Source organism: Sceloporus occidentalis, unplaced genomic scaffold (assembly GCF_023333645.1).
Source record: "Sceloporus occidentalis isolate IW3139 unplaced genomic scaffold, rSceOcc1.0.p SCAF_2, whole genome shotgun sequence".
Lineage (NCBI taxonomy): Eukaryota > Metazoa > Chordata > Lepidosauria > Squamata > Phrynosomatidae > Sceloporus > Sceloporus occidentalis.
Genome location: NW_028316982.1, coordinates 13,537,624 through 13,560,792, shown reverse-complemented (window position 1 = coordinate 13,560,792; position 23,169 = coordinate 13,537,624). Strand labels below are relative to the sequence as shown.

General features: G+C 41.4%; 1 protein-coding gene across 1 annotated transcript in view; it reads right to left on the bottom strand.

Moving 5' to 3' along the window:
- Nucleotides 1-22,391, bottom strand: part of LOC149317990 (guanine nucleotide-binding protein subunit beta-4-like) — a 61,525-nt gene extending 39,134 nt beyond the window's left edge. The window contains exon 1 of the mRNA XM_089508791.1: nt 22,201-22,391. The gene's annotated coding sequence lies outside the window, so the exon portion shown is untranslated. The remainder of the gene's footprint in view (nt 1-22,200) is intronic.
- Between the last annotated feature and the right edge of the window lie 778 nt (nt 22,392-23,169).

The window sequence follows — 23,169 nt, the reverse complement described above, 5'->3', positions numbered from 1 at the left end:
AAAGAATATGTTGAGTAGTCCTGCCTTTTCTCTGTCCCCTGTTAGCATTTCGTCAACTTCTCCATGCAGCAGCCCTATCATTTCCTTCTTCTTTCTCTTGTTATGGGCATAACCAAAAAAGACCTTTTTATTGTTTTTAACCTCTCTAGCAAGCCTGAGCTCATTCTGCACTTTAGCTTTACTGACTTTCTCCTTACATATGCTGGCTATTTGTCTGAATTCTTCTTTAGTGATTTCCCCATTTATATTTCTTGTTCATGTCCCTTTCAAACCTTAGCGCAGTTCTTCAGTCATTCATCCTGGTTTCTTTAGATAGCTCCCATTTTTTTTGTCCTCATTGGAACTATTTGAAATTGTGCCTTCAATATAAGTTTTTAAAAACTCCTATCCATCACGAGCTCTCTTTTCTTTTAATATTGCTGACCACAGAATCACACCCAGTATTTCCCTAAGTTTACTGAAATCACCTTTCTTAAAATCTAGAATGCATGTCTGACTATGTTTGGCTTCCCCTTTCTTCTGTATAACAAACTCCAGGAGAACATGGTAACTTCCACCTAAGAATTCTGCTACTTCCACCCCATTAACCAGATCATCAGTTTTGGTTAGGATAAGATCTAAAATAGCGTATCCTCTTGTTGCCTGTTCCACCTTCTGGACAGTGAAACCGTCAGCCAGGCAAATGAGGGATTTGTTGGACTTTATATTCTTGGCAGGGTTTGACTTCCAACAAATATCACAATAGTTGAAATCTCCCATTACTACTACACCTCTCCTTTCTCACTGTTTGGCCATCTGTCCCAGGAAAGCATCATCCAGGTACTCAATCTCATAGAAACCATTTCATAGAATCATAGAGTTGGAAGAGACCACAGGCTTGGGAGTCTGTAGCAGACCTGAACAATGACATTTCTGTTGCTTCTCTCCCCCTTAATTTTTACCTAGATGCTCTCAACCTGGTTTCCAGGACTTAAGTCATGGATCTCTTCATATTTGTTATAATCCTTGACATATAATGCTACTCCTCCTCTCTTCCTGTTTGGTCTATTTCTCTGAAATAGATTATACTCCACTATTACTACTGTGCTATTGCTTTATGCTATTACTGCATTCAAACATGAGACTCATCCCACCAGGCTTCATATTCGCCATGCTTTAGTAAGAGTTCGAGTTCATCTTGTTTACTTCCCATGCTCTGTACATGGGTTATTCCCCCAGCTGCTTATTTAAGGTTTTTTTCCTCTCACTGTTGGATTATGTACTATTTGCTCAGTTCTCTCTGTAACATTCAGGCTTTATTATCTCCGGCATCGGATGAACTCCTGCCCTGAAAAATACTGTCTCCCTCTTCCACATAACTCAGTTTAAAGCCATCCTGACTAGGTTTGTGAGATTTTAGGGGAAATGTTCCTGCCAAATGTTGTGAGATGCAACCCGTCACTTGACATAACTCCATCTTCATGAAATCACAGACCAAGGTCCAAGAAGCCAAATCGTTCCAAGTAGCACCTTCTGCAGAGCCAGTTGTTCACCTCTACTATTCTTCTCTTCCTTCTTGGGCTGTGTCCTACAACTGGGAGGAGAGACAATCTGTGCATCAAGATCCTTCGGCTTCATACTCAGAGCCGTATAATCCCCTGTAATATCCTGAAGGTTATGCCTTGCAGCATCATGGGTTCCCACAGTGATCAAAAGGAAGGGGTAATGGTCAGTGGGCTTGATGAGTATTGTCGGCCTTTCTCTTGCACACTTCTTGAGTCATCCTGCCAGGCCCACAAACTACTGCATCTCTACTCTTCTGCAGGGATTTCTCTACCACCATCACACATCTCTGTGGAGACCTGGCAGGGGCTATTCCATGTGCTTAATCTTCCAAAGTCAACTGAACATTATCTGATGACTGACACTGTTGTTCCACTCAACTCAAACAAACAATCAGCCTCACTTCAAGCAACGCAACAGCCTTAACCCAACAAACTCTCCCCAAAGATTCTTTGGGACTAGGAGGTTTAACCCAACAGACACAAGCTCACTTTATGCTATCTCTTTCACCATGGCCATGCAAAAAGCCTGTTGGCCTTGCCTGTTAGTGGAGTTCCTGTTCACCTCTTACTGATATGACTACGTGTGCTGCTGACCCTCACAGACCTAGCTTGTAAGACTGAGGTAGCAGTTATACAGCACTAATGGTACTAGTTCCACCCACAAGCAAATCAGTGACTCAGCAAATTCCCCTCTCACTTAGATCATGTGCTCAGGGAGGGCACATAGCCAAAACCAAAAGCCCCCACACAACACTTTAAAAAAGTCAGCAAATCAAGAATGATACTCAAGAGAAAATAGTTGTCTCTCTCTGGAAAACTGAAGGTTAATTACTATAACCTACTGTCCATGAAGTCAGCTATGTTAAAATTCTAATCATCTACGGCAAAAAAGGTACACCTAGGAATCAGTGTACTTCCAAACACTGATAATCAGGATTGGAACAACACCTATAGAATTAAGTAGACCTGCCAGGTATATGGTCACTGCTCAGGGGCAAGGGACATACTGCCAGCTAAGAGGCAGACTGGCAATGCATAGAGTTTTGCTTTCGGAATGTGTGCTTTTGTCCCCTTACAGATGAAAATAAACAAGAGACTTCTGCAATAGTTTGACTGAAAGAAAATTATGACACAGAATTTGCTTTCGGAATGCAGCAAATCCAGTCTTTCTGTTTGGCTTTCCCTGCTCCATAGTAAGCCATGAATTACGAGTAAAACAATTATGACGTTGGATGCACAGCTATGTTCTTTACTACATATCCTAAAGGAATTTGATCCCATCTGATTTGGGAAGCTACGCAGGGCCAGCCCTGGTTAGTAATTGGATGGGAAACCACCAAAAAATAGCAGGTGCTGTAGGCAGTATTTCAGAGGAAGGAAATGGCAAAATCACTTCTGAGTTTTCCTTGGCTAAGAAAACCCTATGAAAAATTCATGAGGTCTCCATAAGTCGACTTGAAAGCACATACACACATACGCAAGTGGGAAAATATTAAAGGAATATACACCTCATTGATAACAAATAAGATTTTTATAGTTATCAAGTAGCATATGTGCAAGTTAATTATTATGGCTTAGCTCACATCCACCTATATAAGAATACAACAGCGTAAGTATAGAATCACAGACTCATAGAATCAAAAGAGATCCCAAGGGGCATCCAGACCAACCCCCTGCAGTGCAGGATGATGCAATCAAAGCATCCCAGACGGATGGCGATCCAGCCTCTGTTTTAAAACCTTTGAAGGAGGAGACTCCACCACACTCCAAGGCAGCGTATTCCATTGTCAAACAGTTCTTCCTGCAACTTGAATTCACTGCTCTGTATCCTAGTCTCTGGAGCAGCAGAAAAAAACCAGCTTGCTCCATTCTCAATATGACATCCCTTCAAATATTTAAACAAGGCTATCATGTCACTTCTTAACCTTCTCTTCCCAAGACTAAACATGCCCAACTCCCTAAGCTGCGTCTCATGTGGCACGGTTTTCAGACCTTTAACCATTCTGATTGCCCTCCACCGGCCATACTTCAGATCTATCAGTCAATTTTTGCTCCTTTTTAAAGCTGAAGCTAGAACAGAATAGATGAGCAGAAAAATTTAAAGGTATGGAAAAAATTCAAATTTCTAACTTTAATAGCAAAACATCCAGGACCTCTCAGCAACAAAACAGGCCATCCCTCCCATTATCTTTTCTGTTTCTGCCAACAGAGGGTCTACAAAGTGTTTGCTTTTGTGAGGTCTAGGAGCTGGGTGGTTGAGAAACAGAAAACCTCTTCCAAACCTCTGATATTTAACCTGCTGCAGAGATGGACAACGGGAAGCACAGCTGCCAATATGATCTGTATAGTAAGGTATAATAGCATTTCCATTGGCTCAAGTATGGCAAGGCATCAAGTATGGGAGAGAGGCCTGGCCTGAAAGACTAAGAGCCCTCTTCCGACCACCATCTTGAGGGGGAGAGAGGCCTGTTATGTTTGTTTGTTTGTTTGTTTTACTTTGTATTGTACTTCCTGTTGTATACCGCTTTGATCTAATTTGGAAAAGCGGTATATAAATAAACATTATTATTATTATTATTATTATTATTATTATTATCATATCCCAATTTCTGCTTTCGCTACTCACTTCCGTACTTTGCTACTGACTGCTTCCCAGAGTAGTAGACTAACAGCAAGGGAATATAACACAACAAGCAGTTGGGGAGGATGGGAATCATAGTTTCACTTGCTCTGATATTTTTTAAAGTATAGATTGACTGCTTTAATACACATTGGTTTTACATGTTATTTAAACTAATATCATGTGTTTTTAACTGGTGTTATGTATTTTTAACTGATGTTATGTCTTGTATTTTTACTATCAATCTGCCTTGAATCCCATCTTGGGAGAAAGGCAAAATATAAATTCAATAAATAAAAAAAATAAGGAGGTAGGGAAGATATTATTATTATTATTATTATTATTATATCAAAAAATTGAACTCCCAAATGATGCTGACAATGAAATTTTACAACCATAGTAAACACTGATGATTTTGTTCATTTCAGGTGCCAGGGCAAACTACCTCATATAGTACCTTTGCCAGCTTCCTTAGCTGGATCTACAGTATCTACTCACTGTAAGATTAAGCACAAATGCAGTATATCATTCCCACACAACTGATGTACTGTATTATTCTTTCAGCTTAGTAACAGCTAAGTTTTTGCATGACTTAGTTTTACAGTAAACCAAGGGCAGTTTACAGCTCACAACTATTGAACCTTACTTATCTGGCTTTCAAAACCTCAGGTACTGTTTTTGTGAATCCTTGTTCTGCACATACAGTAAATAGGCCTTGTGCCAAATATGTGGTCTTCCTCTCACTTTCCCCTAAAACTACTTTTATTCTGCATTAAAAAATGAAACAAATAACAGAGGTGGGCATTGTTTTTCTGCCCATTAACATATATCTGACAGAAAAATACATTCCTCATATGCACATACATCCACTAAATGGGCTTCTCTAATTCTGGCTGTGATAGGAACGATGTTAAACTATGACCAAGAGAATCTTACTCATTTTCTGCCCCCTCGCCATGTTCCATTTTTTTATCTGTCCACTGAAATTAACTCCAGATATAGATAATAGCTCAATAAATGTGAAACGTCTCCAAAACCATGGAACTACATGAAAGCGATTATTCCAGACAGTTCTAGAACATGACTTTGTAAATGCATCAAAAAACTGGTTAAACAAATGGAGAACAGGTGAGACCATCCTTTCCACATACACCTATATCTGGACATGAATATATCCCATATGAATAATGCAGTATTTTAATCAACTTATTTAAGGCATGTTACTAGGGGGGCAGGGGAGAGAACAGAAGAATGAGACCCAAGTACAATTACTCTGTGTTACTGACATAATGCTCTGTAATTGTTGTCAGAACATTCAATAAATCTAGCCAAATATAACAGCTCTTCCATGTTCACCATACACAGATTTACTACCTGGTCAGTTACTTCGATATGAAGGCATCAAGGTAAAATCCGAATCCTGCTGAAGACAAACAGCAAAAGCTCTCCCACAAGGCCATCTTATGGATCTTTTTTGTATAGCTTCACACCACAACTTTTTGAGCATTTTCTTGGGAGTACCAATCAAACATTACGTGCATTTAGTCAGAATTAAATCTCACTGTATAAAATAGGGGATACATGCTGTCAATTTATATCTTACCCATGCCTGCAAAAAAGCACAGGCTAAATTATGGAGGAAAAATGGTAGCCCAGTTCCCCCCAGCCCAAAAATAACAGCCAAGGGCAGGGTGTTATGGGAATGGAAGTCCATCACACCGGGGCGGGGGGGGGGGGGATGACATTCACAATACATTCACAATACACACCAGAAGCCCATGGGGTTTAAAGACAGTAGTTACCCCAAAGTCTGGATCATGTTTTAGAAGAAAGGGGGGATGTTAATCTAATAAACAGACCACCCGTAAATGACGTGAAAAGAAAGGTTTAATCGGAGGATCTTCCCCACCCTAATCCAAACATTGCAACTACAACTCTACACCATCTTGGACTACAGCATAACACCATCTTAATGCAAAAATAAAAATAAAATGCTGACACTTTGGATAAAACTGCATTAGGTTGAGTTGGAAGTGTCACCATTAACACTGTTGAACATGTCAAATTCCAAAATCTAAACAGGGTTGTGCCTTGTACAGACTTGGGTAGAAGACACCAGAGGAAAACCACAGATCTCCAGGTCAGGAAAGACTCCTGTATGAAGCCCTGAAGAGGTGATGCTAGTCAGGGTTAATATTGATTAAGGCATGATACATAGCGCCAACAAGTGGCATACTGGCGCCGATTCTAGGTTTAGGGACCGCGCGGCAACCACAATGTCCCTAACCCTAGAATGTACGGTCAGCATAACAATGGTGGCATGCTATGTAGATGGACGGCACCACTGTTACATAAGCGACGTATGGCGTCCACACGTCACCACGCAGCACTTACGTAATGAATGCACCGTTGCCGCACTTGTTACATCCGCCCTGCGGCAGAAAAAGAACCCGCTTTTCCCAGGTTCTTTTCCCCCCAGAGGGAAGTTGCGCAGTTTGGCCTAAGTTACATAGGGAAATGTATAGAAACTTAAATAATGTCTTTGATTTGAAGGTTGGGAGTGCTTTTATTAGTTTTTTTAATATTATATTATACACTACAATGTATCAGACTATTGTTCTTGCTGTTGTGTGACTTCAAGATGTTTCCGACAACCCCAAGGCAAACCTATCATGGCGGTTTACTGGTAAGATTACTACTACATATAACCTACCGTTATAGTGCATAAAGTCATATAATAAGGGTTTTTAGATATATATATTAATACACATATTTCATTCCCACACACAAAAATATAATACATACTGAGATAGATAGATCAACGACCCACATGAGAACAATTCAGGTTCCTTTTTAAAAATATAGTCAGAATATTAGTAGTGGTTTGAGGGTTAGATATGACTCTGGAGACCAGGGTTGGATTCCCAGCTCAGCCATGAAACCCACTAGGTGACCTTAGACAAGTCACACTCTCTCAGCCTCAGAGGATGGCAATGGCAAACCTCCTCTAAACAAATATTGCCAAAAAAATCCCATGATAGGTTCGCCTTAGATTCACCATAAGTCGCAAAAGACTTGAAGACACTCAGCTAGAGACAACTACCTTTTTCTCTCTCCCCCTCATGCACACTCCCCTTTTTCTTTCTCCTCTCCTTTTCCTAGTATTTCTAAGGCTGTACCCGCAATGCAGAAATAATCCAGTTTGACACCCCCTTAACCTCCATGGCTCCACATTATAGAAACCTGAGATCTGTAGTCTGTTGTGGCATCAGAGCCAGTGACCAGATGTCCCAGATGCAAAGGAGGACAAGACACCTGTGAAATGTAGAACATTCAAAAAGAAATGTAGGCCATTACAAGATGGAAGCTAAAAACACTAATATAAGCATAAATCCATGTTAGTTAGTCGTGTTCAAGTTGTGACATCTGGGGTCACTCTGCCTTGTGCAAGTCATACTCTCTCAGCCACAGAGGATGGCTATGGCAACAACAACAACAACAAAACCCTACTGAGGAAACCCTGCCAAGAAAACCCTGCCTAGGGTCATCCTAAAGTGGGAAAAGACACTCACAACACTGACAAACATACACACCCCTCCAGCAGTCACCCGGGGCTTGGGACGGAGAAATGTAAGGTACTGCACTTGGGGATGAAAAATGAAGTGCACAGGGATAGGATGGGGGACACCTGGCTGAATGAAAGTACATGTGAAAGGGATCTAGGAGTCCCAGTAGACCACAAGTTGAACATGAGCCAAGAGTGTGACGTGGCAGCTAACAAGGCCAATGCGATTCTAGGCTGAATCAAGAGAAGTATAGTGTCTAGATCAAGAGAAGTAACAGTGCCATATATTCCGCTCTGGTCAGGCCCCACCTGGAATATTGTGTCCAGCTCTGGGTGCCACAATTCAAAAAGGACATTGAGAAACTGGAGCGTGTCCAAAGGAGGGCGACTAAAATGGTGAAGGGTCTAGTAACCTTGCCCTATGAGGAACGACTCAGGGAGTTGGGTATGTTTAGCCTGGAGAAGAGAAGGTTAAGAGGTGATATGATAGCCCTGTTTAAATTCTTGAAGGGATGTCATATTGAGGAGGGAGCAAGCTTGTTTTCTGCTGCTCCAGAGACTAGGATTTGGAGCAATGGATGCAAACTGCAGGCAAAGAGATTCCAGCTCAACATTAGGAGGAACTTCCTGACAGTAAGGGCTCTTCACAGTGGAACACACTCCTTCCTTGGAGACTGAGGTGGAGTCTCCTTCTTTGGAGGTCTTTAAGCAGAGGCTGGATGGCCATCTGTCAATGGGGATGCTTTGACTGAGAGTTCCTGCATGGCAGAATAGAGTTGGACTGGATGGCAACTCTATGGTTCTGTGATTCCATGTTTCCCTATGGACAAATAATCCCTATCTTTCCCTATGGCCAAGCCATCCCTATGCTTCCCTATGGGCCCCCTAGACATTAACGACAATGGCAACGTTGTTATTATTCCCCTTTCCCACCCCTCCTCCTCCTCCTCCCCCGCCCCCTCGAAGAAAAGGGCGGGAAAAGGGGGCTCCGAGGGGCCCCTGCTTTACCTCTGGAAAGACAAACGCGGAAGACGAGGCGCCTCCAGAGAAAGACGAGGAAGGAGGGGCGCAAAGGGCGTCGCCACCAAGCCCTGTCACTCACCCGCGACGGCCCCGCCCCCAGAGGGCGAGGCAGCCAATCGAAGCGCCGCCCGCGGCTACAAGTTCGAAGGCGGTTCAAACGGTCTCCCTTCCTTCCCTCCTTCGTCATTACTACGCGTTCTGTTTGTGAGCCTCAGGCTCCCCCCGCGGCTCCCTTCTAATGGAACAGTCCACAGGCTGAAAGGATGGAAGGGAGGGCGAGGCAACTCTGGGAAATAGGGGGGGGAGGGGGATGTGGGTGGCTCTGTCCTTTTTGCTCTCCCTGAAGACACTTCAAGTGCTCTCTCTGTTCTTCTTCTTCTTCTTAATACGTAATGAAATTGACAATGGCAATAATAATAATAATAATAATATAGAGTATTATACAGTATATATACAGTATTATATATAATATATAGAGAGTATATACAGTATTATCATATACTTTATATATATATATGTATGTATTATATGCAGTAGTATGTATATAATAATATATATACAGAATTATTATATACAGTATTGTATATATATATATACACACACACAGTATTCTTATATACAGTATTATTAAATATATATATTCTATACAGTATTATGTGTATATATAATATATACAGTATTGTACATATATTATATACAGATATATATATAGTATTATATATATATATACTATACAGTATTATGTGTATATATAATATATACAGTATTGTACATATATTATATACAGTATTACATATATATATACGCACACAGAATTATTAGATATATATTATATGCAGTATATATATATATATATATATCCCATATTCTATACAGTATTATATACATACATATATATATATATATACACACACACATATGCATACAGTATTATGCATATATATAATAATATATACTGTATTATTATATACAGTATTATTTATATATTATATACAGTAATATATAGGTTATTCTATAACGCTGCAGAAATAATCCAGTTGAGACTGCTTTAACTGACATGCCTCAGTGCTGTGGAATCGTGGGAGCTGTAGTTTGTTGTGGCACGAGAACTCACTGTCAGAGAAAGATTAATGTCTCACAAAACTACTGTTCCCAGAATTCCATAGCACTGAACCGCCGCAATTAAAGTGGTGTCAAACTGGATTATTCCTTCAATGCAGACTCAGCCTAAGTGGCAAAACTGCAATCAGTGCCTCTGAGATTTGGTTTATTTGAGACAAGGGCTGGGTCTACACTACACAGTGAATGCAGTTTGATGCCGCTTTAACTGCCATGGCTCAATGCTATGGAATTCTGGGATTAGTAGTTTTGTGAAACATTTAGTCTTCCCTGTCAGAGAGCCTTTGGTGCCACAAACCCCAGGATTCCATGGGATGGAGCCATGACAGTTAAAGCAGTGTCAAACTGCATTAATTCTTCCTTCCGAGAGAAAGGCAGCATATAAAAGAAAGAAAGAATGAATGATGCAGTGTGCCATTAGATACTGAACTGCAACTTCCATCAGCCCTGGCCAGCACAGACCTTGCTGAGGCCTAAGAAAAGCTGCCCTCCAACACAGGGTGACCAGGCATCCTCCTTTTCCAGGACAAGTCCTACATTTCAACCTTCTGTCCATTCCAAAATGTCTTCCATTCTGAGCGTGAATGAGAAGCATTTACATTTATATCAGTGTTTTTGGCTTTGATTTGGTCATGTCCTACATATTCCTTGAATGTCCTACATTCTGCAGTGCCATGTCCTCCTTGGCGGTTAGGACACCTGGTTACCCTGCCTCCAACAGCATCTCCCTAGGGAGGTTTGCATATGGCCTGTTGGCTCATGGCGACCCCATGAATTTCATAGGATTTTCTTAGGCAAGGAATGCTCAGAAGTGCTTTTGCCAGTTCCTTCCCCTGAAATACAGCCTACAGCACCTGGTATTTGTTGGCGGTCTCCCATCCAAGCACTGTCCAGAGGTCACCCAGAGTGAAAACTGAAGAAGGCTCCTGTATACCTTTAATGACTGTGTAGAAGAAGAAATTTTAGCAGGTGTTGCTTGTTATGCAACAGGTACAGCAACACCTGTTGAAATGCCCTCTTCTACACAACCATTCAAGGTACAAATGCCCTCTCCATTTTTCACTCTGGCAGTTTTAAAGCGCGTAATGAAGACATTGGACGTTATCAGACAAGGGAAATTGGAAGTATAATCCAATGACAATCCGAACGCAATCATGGCGTTTAAAGTTATTGCATGATAGACTACCACATGCAATTTCAGGCAATGGGAAGTCAGTCCGAATGCAATCATGGGGTTTCATGTTATTGCGTCAGACTACCACACGCAAATTCAAGCAATGGCAAGCTATTTTCAGGCAATGGGAAGTCAGTTTGAACGCAATTCGAATTCACGTAAATTCACTGAACCAGCGAATTCACGTGAATGCGTTCTGGCCCCACTTTCTTTCCATTCGAAATTAAGAGAAATTCCTCCCGTGTGATAAACTCCATTGCAATGGTTAATAGAATTCAAACCTTTCGTTATTCTTCCACTGGCACGCTAAAACCTTTCTATTTGGATGGGCTTTTAAAATAGAAAGTCTTTTGAGAATGGGCTGGGCTGTTGCACTGTTTTAAACTGTACTGTTTTAAACACTTTAACTTTTGAAACTGTATTTTAATCTTTTAATGAGTGATCTGCTTTAATATTGTAATAATTTAATTCTATTTTAATGCATCACTTTTGTATGTTTTATTTTTTAAAATTTTATCAAGTACATAAATCGTTTCCAGCCACATACAGGCATAGGCACGAACCCATAAAACATTCTGTTTAAACATTACATACCACTACAGTCCCCATAATCTTCATATCTTCAATCTTCACATTCCATTCATTTAATATCATCCCAAATCATTCATCTACTTTCTTTACCTTCTACAATCCTTATCTCCCCGCCCCATCTTCTTCATTCTTGTTATCATAAAACCTCTTCTCTTTCTACTCTTTTGATTAAGTTTTACCTTTTAAACATCTTCCTACATACTCATACTTCTTCTCCGCATACGCTTACTCTCTATTACAGTTTTACATCCATTCAAACTTCCTTCCCTTTAGTGCTGGTTTTGTCGCATTTCTTTTAATCTTACCCATTCTTATGATCCCATCTGCTCTTCAATCTCTGCTTATTACTTTCAAAACAGTATTTTAACATTTATGCTTATATGAAACAAATATCTATTTTCTATCATCCTATCTCATCCAGATAATTCTTTTAGGTACTCAATACTGCCACTATACCCCATTTCCTCCTTCAAAAATTCATATACTAAGGACTATTCCGTTTTGAAGCTCTCCACTGAATTTTGTTTTAATATTTGTGTCATTTTATCCATCTCTATTATATCATACACTTTGAATAACCATTCCTCTTGACTAGGAATGAACTCTGGTCTCCATTTTTGTGCTAATGTTATTCTTGCAATTGTAACTAAGAGCTGGTACAGACAGGCCAAAATAAAGCTGCTTCGGGTCACTTTGGAAGTATGCTGTTTAAATGATGCATGCATCCTAAGAGGATGAAAGCCATGCCAAAGCCATGCTCTAGTCCTAAAGGCTGGAGCATAGCTTTGGCGCAGCTTCTGACCTCTTAAGATGTGTGTGTCATTTAAACAGCATTACCTCCAAAGTGACCTGAAGCATCTTTATTTTGGCCTGTCTGTACGGGCCCTAAATAAAAAATATTTTTAATTGTACTGTTCTTTTAAATTTTAAGCCACTCTGCGTCTTAATTTTGGGGGGAAAGTGGGATACAAATAAACATTATTATTAACACCATCGTTATCATCATCATTATTATTCAAAGTCATAGCTATGTTAGTTTGGAAAATCAGTGTGCAAAGGGATCTTGCAGTACATTTGAGACTAAGGAGATTATCACACCGGCAAAAAAGACAGGCGCATAGCAGTATGCTCCCATCAATATTGCACGATAACGCAAAGATTATCACACAGCATCATGCAATGCTGCAATTATCCTGTGAATAAAGAAGAATTCTAGTGCCGCTTTTTATTCACAGGGATTTTCCATGAATAAAAAGTGGCACTAGAGTTCCTCTTTATTCATGGGATAATCACAGGATAATCGTGACGTCGTGTGTTAATCTTCGCGTAATCACATGCTATTCACAGGAGCATACCGCTATGCTCCTGTCTTTTTTGCCAGTGTGATAATCTTCTAACTGAAAGAGAGAAGTTGGTAGCATGAGCTTTGGTAAACTTGAACCTTCTACCTCAGATACACATTTGGAGTAGAAAGCCCAAGAAGAGACCTATAAAGCTGTGTGTGGGAATGTCCACAGGAATGCTAAACTTTGTGAGTGTTGAGAAGATGTGACAAGTTCAGTTTTAACAATAGTCACATTGGGGGAGAAGGCAAGGATGTTGCCTAAAGCCAAGGTTAGTAGATACTCATATGGATGGGTATTGTGATGTAGTGAGGGAACCAAAAAAAAAGATCAGATGAACTGGCCCAGAGATTCCCCCATGAGTCTGTGGGTTAGTTAGTGTTATAAATGTGTCTAGTGTGCCAGGAAACAATGAAGACAACAATCATACAGGGTCATCACAAGGACAGTGAAGAAAGCTGATATGAAAAAGATCAACTAATTTGAAACATGGTAGAAGAATGTTCAGAAACCATAGAGCGCCAGAAAGATAAATGGGTTGGAGAGCAAGTCAAGCCTGAACTCACTAGGAGCCCAAATGGCGAAACTGAGGATATTATACTTTGGACACATCATGAGACAGCATGATTAATTGGAAAATGTAATGATACAGTGGGCCCTTAGTATCAGCTGGGTTTTGGCTCCAGGTCCCCTCTGGATACCAAAATCCGTGGATGTTCAAGCCCCACTAAATACAATGGATAGTAAAATGGGGTCCCTTACATAAAATCGAAAAGCCAAGGTTTGCTTTTTGGAATTTATATACTTTGTTGATATTTTCAGGTTGTGAATGCTTGAATCCGTGGATAAGGAGCGCTAGCTGTATTGCTGGGATAGGTGGAAAGCAATAGGAAAAGAGGGGACGGAGTTACATGTGGATTGACTCAATCAAGAAAGCCAGGTTCCTGAGTCTGGGAGACCTATGTGTGTATTGTGTGCATTCAAATCATTTTTGACATATGGTGACTCTTTCCTAAAGCTTTCTTGGCAAAATTCGATCAGAGGAGTTTTGCCATTGCCTTCCCCTGTGGCTGAGAGCATGGTCACCCAGTGGGTTTCATGGCCAAGCTGGGAATTGAACCCTCCAGAATCATACCCAACACTCAAACCACTATGCCACGCTGGCTGTCAAAAAAAGTGTTTCTCATCCATAGGCTCATTATTAGTTCAAACTGATTTGATAACACATAACAAATTCAGTTTTACTGATTAGTCTCATAGACATCAATGGAGCATCCTTTCAGTATCCCATCAATTCACCTAACCAGTAAAAATTGAATTTGTTTTCTTTATTATGAAAAATCACTTGACTGCAATATTTTGGATTTGCACGACTTTGGAAAAGATACTTTCCAGACTACAGTTTCTGGTATCACGAGTCAGCTAGGATTCTGGGAATTGTTAAAAAGTAACTTTTTGACCTTCGTGGTTGCATGCCATTTTTCCATATAGACACGTGGCAAGACAAGAACAGCAATACAAGATCAGGGATACGCTTTGAGCTGCAATTACAATGTCATCAGTTCAAAATTTGATTTTGTCCAGAATCTTCTTCTACATAGTTAAGCCCAACTCGCTGCCACTGTAAAGCCCCTCAAAAAAGGGCTTGAAGGCAACAATACTGAGGCAATGTCTTTGGAAATGGACATTAAATATCCTATTATATACATATATTGTATGTTTCTTTCCTTACTTGGTAGTCCAAGTTTCACTGAGCTTATTTTTGAGCATGACTGCAATGTCGGCACCACAGCCCTATTCAATGGGGCGTTTGTACCAATGCATTTGACTGCAGCCTCTCACAGTTAATCAAAGTCAAATCAAAACACTTTTAATTACTAAAAATATCCTCCTTTCTCCCCCAAATAAAGGCACAGATTTCTATCTAATTTTAAATTGAAGTGTAGATATGAAAGTTGTTCTTCAGTTCAGAACAGAAAAATTAATGCCTTTTTCATCATGACATCTACCAGAAATACAAGGGAGCACAACTAAAGAAAACAGCTTTGCTTGCATGTCAAAATGTATTTGTGCTATAGGAAATATTTTCATTTGGAAATTTGTTTTTCTAATATGCAAATATATGTAAATTAATAATTTTATTTTATAATATATTCAGTTAACTAAGATTTATTTAACTGGGAGAGAAAACTACTACCAAGATTTAGGCTTCTTGTTTAGCATTTGTTACTTTACTTAAGAGTAATCCTTTAATCTTGTGAATGGTTAACTTGTGAATAAGCATAACTAAATTTAACAGCTTGCACTTGTCAATAAACAGGCATCGACTTGGAATGCATAGTTGCACTCTTATGCACACTTACATTAGATTAAATCCTACTAAAATGAAGTGGGACTTACTTTTTATAGTAAATACACATAGGATCAATTTGTACATTTTAGCTCCTTATATAACATGCTGCTTATATGCTCTCCGGTGACATGTCTAGAAAGGGAAAGTCTGCATGCATACAGTTCTCAGCATACATGCTCAGCTATAAAGTTGACCTCATGTGTAAACTGAAGGCAGATTTGGGGGCAAAAATTATGGATTTTGATATGTCCTGTGGATAAATCGAGGGTAAAACTTAGGGGCATGTAGCAAAGGATCTAAAAGATGAAGCTAAGGAAAATGATGCCAAAGAACTTACAAAATTACGGCAGGCATAACTGTTTGCACTCACAGTAAAGGTTGGATGGATGAGGGAGAAGAGAAAAAGTAATAAGAGCTATAGATTGACTTGTGGGTAAGTCAACTTAAGTTTTTTGGAGTCAATTTTTTAACTAAAATTTCTAGACTTATACACGAGTATATACTGTATTCCTTGGATTTAGTAAATTGAGAACTAGAATATGAATTCTAATTATGAGGAAGCTTATGCAGATATAGAGCTGTATGTACAGGACATCCACAATAAATGTGTGAGGACTGTAGATGGAGTCAGCACGATGCCCAGCATTGAGAACAAAGCTAAGAATCACACCTATGCACCCTTCCTATATTCATCTGCCTTACATGTATGGAGTCCAATAATATGAATTACAGTTATGCAAATGTTTTAGTTACAGAGCCTTCCTTGGTCAGCAAAATGGAAAAATAAAATGAAAAATATATCAAGCACAGCAAGAACAATTTGGAAGTACATTCCACAACATATTTTGGTACTGAGACTCAGGTAAATGTCCATAGTATTGCAGATTAGGCTAGTATTTTTTGTTTTATTAAATTAGTGGGTTAGGTATGGCGGGGGGAGGATGGAGCATTCATGTTCAAATCTCCACCTAACCATAACGCTCACTGGGTGGCCCTGAGACTGGCATACATTCTCAGTCTAACCTCCTTAACAAGGCTGTCGGCAGAATAAAATGGCAGCTGGTGGTCTGTATATCAGCTGAGTCCCATGAAATTAATAGTGGGGCAAATGTAGTAATAATTATAATAATATGATAAAAGCAGTAGGTAAGAACCTTGGACTTACAAGTTAATATTTTTAAAATAAATGACATCAATATGATATCAGCTCTAACCCTTGGGCTAACAATAGCTTTGAAGCAGGGCTGGCTGATTTAAACCATAGTTTAATCCTTGGTTTAAACCAAATGACTTTAAAAAATAACTAATTTTTAAAAATTGATTCTTCTTTTTTTTTTTTTAAGTCTATTACTATTTTTATTGGGATCATGTTGCATGAATGAATTTAAAATCCCTCGCTGCAAACTGTGGTCCTGTTGTGGCCCAGGAGGCCTCCTCAACACTTATTTACATTTTCATATTTATATTTACAACAGTTTATTTTATTTATTTATTTATTGTTTACCAAATTCGCATGACTACAACTGCTGCACATATGTCATATGTACTTTTGTCCTAGTGCATGCTAACTTGTTTGCATCATTGTTATTCACATTGGAAATATGGAGAATGCTATTCCAAAGCACAGGGCTGCTTTGTAAGAGACGGAGGAAAAAGAATCTACAAAATTTTGAGGTGGGGATTGCTTCTCAAATGTTTAGTGCTTAGCAAAGGTAGCACCTTCTTCACTCTTGGAATAGGAACAGCTAGTTGTGTAAAATATATTTTAATGTAGCACCACATTTGCCTGAAAATGGTGCACTTCTTGCTCAATAAAATAATCACCTGATAAGACCTTTAGAGGCCTAAATACCCTGAAAGCAACAGATGGCATCTGATCTTGGAAGCTAAGCAAAGTCAGCCCTGGTTAGTACTTGGATGGGAGATCGCCAAGAAATATCTGGTGCTGTAGGCTATATTTCTGAAGAAGGAAATGGCAAACCAGTTCTGAATATTCCTTGCCTAAGAATAGCTTGCCTGTGGGATTCGTAGAGTAGAGATGCAACCTGAAAGTGTGTGCACACATACACACAATAGACCTTTGTAGATATTACAATAGAGAATCAGATGGGAGATTTCTTTAGGCCTTTCTTGTAGCTACAGAATCACAAATAGCAGGTATATTCTCTGGAATCAACGTGGCAGAAACAACATTCATCATAGTAGGAATGGCATGTTGTAATCTCCCAGCCAGCCAAATCTACTGTACTAGACCTGCAACCAACTAGAAGTGGTTGTAGTTCAGAGTATGGCACCATATTATCTCTGCATTTTGAAAAACACTTATGGTCCCACTCTTTTACAGGCAGTTCTGTTTATAAGATGCAACAGGCAAACTTCGTTGCCTTTTTTAAAGCCTATATATACATCTCATGTAAATATACTAAGCACACTTTCATGCCTGAGCTTGGGTATAGTAATAATTCTGTAGGCTAGGGTGGCAGACATTAAGGAGTATATCACACAGAGCTTTTGGGTGGTTTTGTAGCTCAGTCCCAGCTCACTTCCGAAGTGACTGCACTTCCAACGATGCGGTTTCATGTCATAGAGGGACTGTTTTATCAGACACCATTGATTTCTATGGGAGCCCCTTGCGAATTGCTTCAGCAGTGTTTCTGAAGTCACCCCTCATTTTGGTAAAAACGGGGAAAAAGTGGCTTCACAGAATTCGCTTCCAGGCTGCCTTCGATTGCCCTGCTATTTGTTCTGGTGTGGAAAAGCACTCCGATGGCCCCTGCATCCTGCTCCGTCATCCCCCTCCTCTTCCTTCATGCCATCTCCTTCTCTCTGCCAACCAACCGATCCCATCATCCCCTGCATCCTCCTAGACCCCGATCTGCTCCCCTCCTTCAGCCTCCCACCAATCCCATCATCCCTGCCTTCTCCTAGACCCCATCTGCTCCTCTCCTTCACCCTGACACCTAACCCATCATCCCCTGACTGCTCCTGCATCCCCATCTCGCCCCCTCTGCCACCTAACCCACCATCCCTGCTGCTCCTGCATCCTGATCCTGGCCCCAGGGACCCCCAGCACCTATCCCATCATTCCCTGACTGCTCCTGCATCCTGATCCTGGCCCCAGGGACCCCCAGCCACCTATCCCATCATTCCCTGACTGCTCCTGCATCCTGATCCTGGCCCCAGGGACCCCCAGCCACCTATCCCATCATCCCCTGACTGCTCCTGCATCCTGATCCTGGCCCCAGCAACCCGCAGCGAGCTATCCCATTATCCCCTGCCTTCTCCTAGACCCTGATGAAGGATGACAGCTAAGGAGGGGGCAGGGAAGGAGGACAGCATCCAGAGCCCCACTGAGCATGTGCAAGGGGGCCGATTCGAATCGTTGACCGCTCACAGTATGCTCTGGTGTGGTAATACAATGTGCACTCACTCCCCATTGCTTGAGTCCGCATCACGTGACTTGCTTGGAATCGAACTGACTTCTCTTCTCCCTCACTTCGGAAGGACAACAGAAAGGCAAGCAGGTGTGGAAAAACATGACGTTTTAACCTCAATCCGAATTGCTAGAGAGGAGTGACTGGATCTGGTGTGGAAAAACATCACGCTTTGCATTGCTAGAACAGGAGTGACTGCGGATCTGAGCTGCAACCCGCCCCCCATGTGTGATAAGGTCCTTAAAGAGGCTTTCATTGGAGACTACAGCAGGATGCTCACGCTAGTCAGTGCTAGCTAAGTATTGTTCTAACAGTAGAGTCCAATGTTCCCATACTTAAAAATACATTCTTTTTCATATCAGTGGTATGCAGTCACAATCTACAAACCTATTCAAAATATAAATCGCTGCATTCTCCAATCTCCACACTTGTACCAACTAAGAAAATAGCCAGAACCACTGTTTCTACTTGTGTCTGTTACATGTTCAGAGACAGAAAAATGAGGGAACAGGAGGATGCAGGAGACTGCGGTGGGCCATACTGTTCCCTATGGAAGGAACTGGCAAAACCACCTCTGAGTATTCCTTGCCTAAGAAATTCATGAAGTTGCAGTAAGTTAACAGGCAACTTGAAGTTGCACACATACATACATGCATGCATTGCAACGTATCCAAATATATTAAACATCCCCACAGCTTTATGGATGTGGGATTTCCACGCACACACCCTGGTGCAGTACCCTTTTGCGCATGAAGACCACATCTTGCAAGGTAATCACCTAGCAGAAACATGGTCCTATCTATGGAAAGATGGTCCCTGCTGGGTTTGGTCACTTAGATGATAAGATAACCGCTCTGGCTGGGTTTTTTTGGAGCCTGACCTTTCAACTACAAAAGTGGCTGGATGCAGAAGACGATGGGAAGGAGAAGCAGCATGTCTTCAGAGGAGCTATGCACAGGTGGCCAGTTTGGCCAAACGGACCATTCGAAAAGGTGAAGTTAGGGTTTAAAAATGTGGCATAGTGGTTTGAGTGCCGGACTAGGATTTTGGGAGATCAGGGTTCAATTTCCGGCTCAGCCATGGAAACCCGCTGGGTCACCTTGGGCAAGTCATGCTCTCTCAGCTTCAGAGGACAGCAAGGGCAACCCCCTTCTGAAGAAACCTGCCAAGAAAACTCTGTGATAGGTTCCCCTTAGGGTCGCCATAAATCAGGGATGACTTGAAGGCATGCGAGGACGAAAGAACTAACCCGTTTTCAGCCTCTGCAGCTGCCAGGAAACAGGGGCACCACCTACAACCACTTGCGGGGTCATTCCCATGTTGTTTTGGGGTTTGTTTGGGGCAACCCCACTCAAAAAAAAGAAAAGAAAAGAAAATCTTAATGGGATGCATTCAAAATGCATGTGAACAACAAAGATACAACCCTGATTCGACCTGGATTATTTTCACCGTCTGAATAACCCTGGGTTGTTGAGCACACAAGCGCACAGCAGCCATCAAGCAGTGCAAGCCAGTCACCTATGTTCCTTTACCCCTTAAACGCCAAGGAATTTGTTAAGTAATGCTGATCCACCTGAATCCAGGTCCTATAGAGGCGAGGGAAGGAGGGGGCCTAATCTGGGCTACCCAAAGCACCGTCATCCTCATCCTCCTCTAGCTCTTCATTGCAGCAAGGCGATGGGTGCCACCACTGTCACACCCATGTTCAAAGAAAGATAATGATTTTTGGGGGGTGGAGGGGGGTCAACCAACTGTGCCCGTCTTTGCTCTGCAAGGAAGCAAGGGCTGCAAACTGGCTGCTGCATGAGGGCATGGGGACCAGGTGTCCTAACTGCAAAGGAGGACCAGGCACTGCAAAATGGAAGACCTTCCAGCAAAAATTGAGAACCTGACCAAAGAAAAACTGAGACCACTCCTTCTCAGTCATGCAAAATCCCTAATGTAAGCCCAGCATCTCCTGTCTGGCAAGGATCCTTTTGGATTCACCTTGACTTATTTGCTCAGCAACGGTGGCCTTGCATCCACACGGGAACACTAATCCGGTTTGAGACCTCTTTCACTGCCACGGCTCAAGGACTATGGGATCCTGGGGATTGTTGTTTCCAGCATAATTGGAGGCCCTGCCCAATAAAAAGTTCCCAGCGCTCTTAGAAATTAGAAAAGTGGGCTTCTCAGCCGTGCCCAAAATGGAGGGCATTCTGGCCAAAATGGAGGGCCCACCCATAGAAAAGCCCAAAACGCTCCTAGGAATTAGAAATGTGGGCTTCTCAGCCATGCCCAAAATGGAGGACACTCCAGTCAAAATGGAGGACCTGCCTAAAGAAAAAGTCCCAAACACTTCTAAGTGTGTATGTAGTTTATATATTATTGTGTATTTTTATATTGTTACCCACCTCGATCCTTTTGGGAGAGGTGGGCTATAAAAAAATTATTATCATTATTATTAGAAATTAGAAATTAGCAATTTGTGCTTCTCAGCTATGCTCGAAATGGAGGACCTGCTGAAACAAAACCTCCAAACACTAACTTCATCCTTCTCAACCATGCCCCGAATGGAGGACATTGTGGAATGCCTCCTGGGACAGAAAATTGGCATGGAGGACGTGTCCTGGAAAAGGAGGACGTGCCTGGTCACTCTCTTGCTTCCCTCCATTCCAAGGTGACCAGGGACAAGGCAAAAATGGAGGACCTTCCAGCCAAAAAATGGAGGGCATGCAAAAGCTCCAGATCTAGCTAACCCCTGCTTCTTCTTCTTAAGCCATGCTCAAAATGGAGGACGGTTTGGGAATGCCTAATGTGGGGCAGAAGGCTGGAGTGGAGGGCGTGTCCGGGAAAAGGAGGACAGCCCGAGTCAAGATGGAGGAAGAGGATGGAGAGGGGAATCCTATGGGATGAAGAAGGCAATGGCTTTCTTGAGCTGCTCTGGTGGAGTCTTCCAGGGGCGTCTCCCTCCCTTGCAACAATGCCAATCATCCCTTTTGTTCTGGTCAGGATCGGGAGGCGTCTACACTGCAGGAAGGATCCGGTTTGGCACCCCTTTGACTACCACTGATTGCTACAGAGCCTTGGGATGTGCAGTTTGGAGAGAGGCAGGGGAGCCCTTGCAGAACTACAAAGCCTGGGATTCCCAAGAGGAGGGAGAGACAGAGACATCCTTTCAATGCTGCGTGGGTTTGGACAGTGCGGATGCACCCCTAATCGCGCGTTCGATCCGGATTAGATGCTCACACATGCAAAATCTCTAATGCAAGCTCAGCATCTCCTGCTTTGCAAGGATCCATTTATGCCTTACCAAACTACAGTCCCCAGAATGCCATAGCCTTGAGCCATGGCAGTTAAACCAGTCTCAACCCGGATTAACCCTCCAGTGCAGATCCAGGCAAAAGAAAACCCACACTTCTCATCTATGCACAATACTTGCGTTTTTCTCCAACCTTTCTTAAGGTCTCCTTCCCGTCCTTCTGCTCTGCAGGCTGGATATTGTGTTGAATGTAGTAGTAATGATAATAATACTAATAGTTTGCAACTCTTGGTAATGTCACAAAATAACTGCTCCCATTGTGCCTTTGCAGAGCTCCGAAGAAGCCTGGCTTTTGCAGACTGGAGCACTCCTTCTTCCTCCTCCTCCTCCTCCTCCTCCTCTTCCTCGTGTGCTCATCCAACGTGATGATGGACAGTTGCTATGGTTCCCAGGCTCTGACGTCAAAGGACATGAAAGGAGAGAAAGAGAGAGCTTTCCTTGGGGCTGGGATCACTCCCTCCAAGGAGTCACACACACACACGAGAAGGAGGGAAAGAAAAAGGGAGGGGTAGAGAAAGAAGAAGAAGAAGAAGAAGAAAAGGGTTTTCTCTTTTGCAGCTGAGGCTGGCATCAGGGCGTTGTCCAACATCTCCAGCTTCAGCCCACTGCAATGTGGGGGGTCACCATCCCTTCCAGAGATGACATCTTGAAGGGCTTTTCCTCTCTTTTTTTAAAGTAATTTATCTATATCTATATGTATAATATGAGAGAGAAAGAGAGAAAATTTATATATATATATATAATTTTTTAAAAAAGATGAAAAAATGATAAAAAAGAAAAACTGTTTTTTATGCCTATATATAGATATAGATATTCTATCTATATATCTCTATATATATACATACAATTGCTCATGGTTTTTATCATTTAATCTTTTTTTAATTGTAATATATATATATATATATATACTATACAGACAGACAGAGAGAATATTCTATATATATACATTTTTAGAAAAGATGATAAAAAGATAAAAAATTGTATTATATGTGTGTATATATATATATATATATATATGAAAAGCCCTTAAAGATGTCAACTCTGGAGGGGATGGTGACCCCCCCTCCCCCATTTCAACAAATGACCAGTTTTTATCATGCAA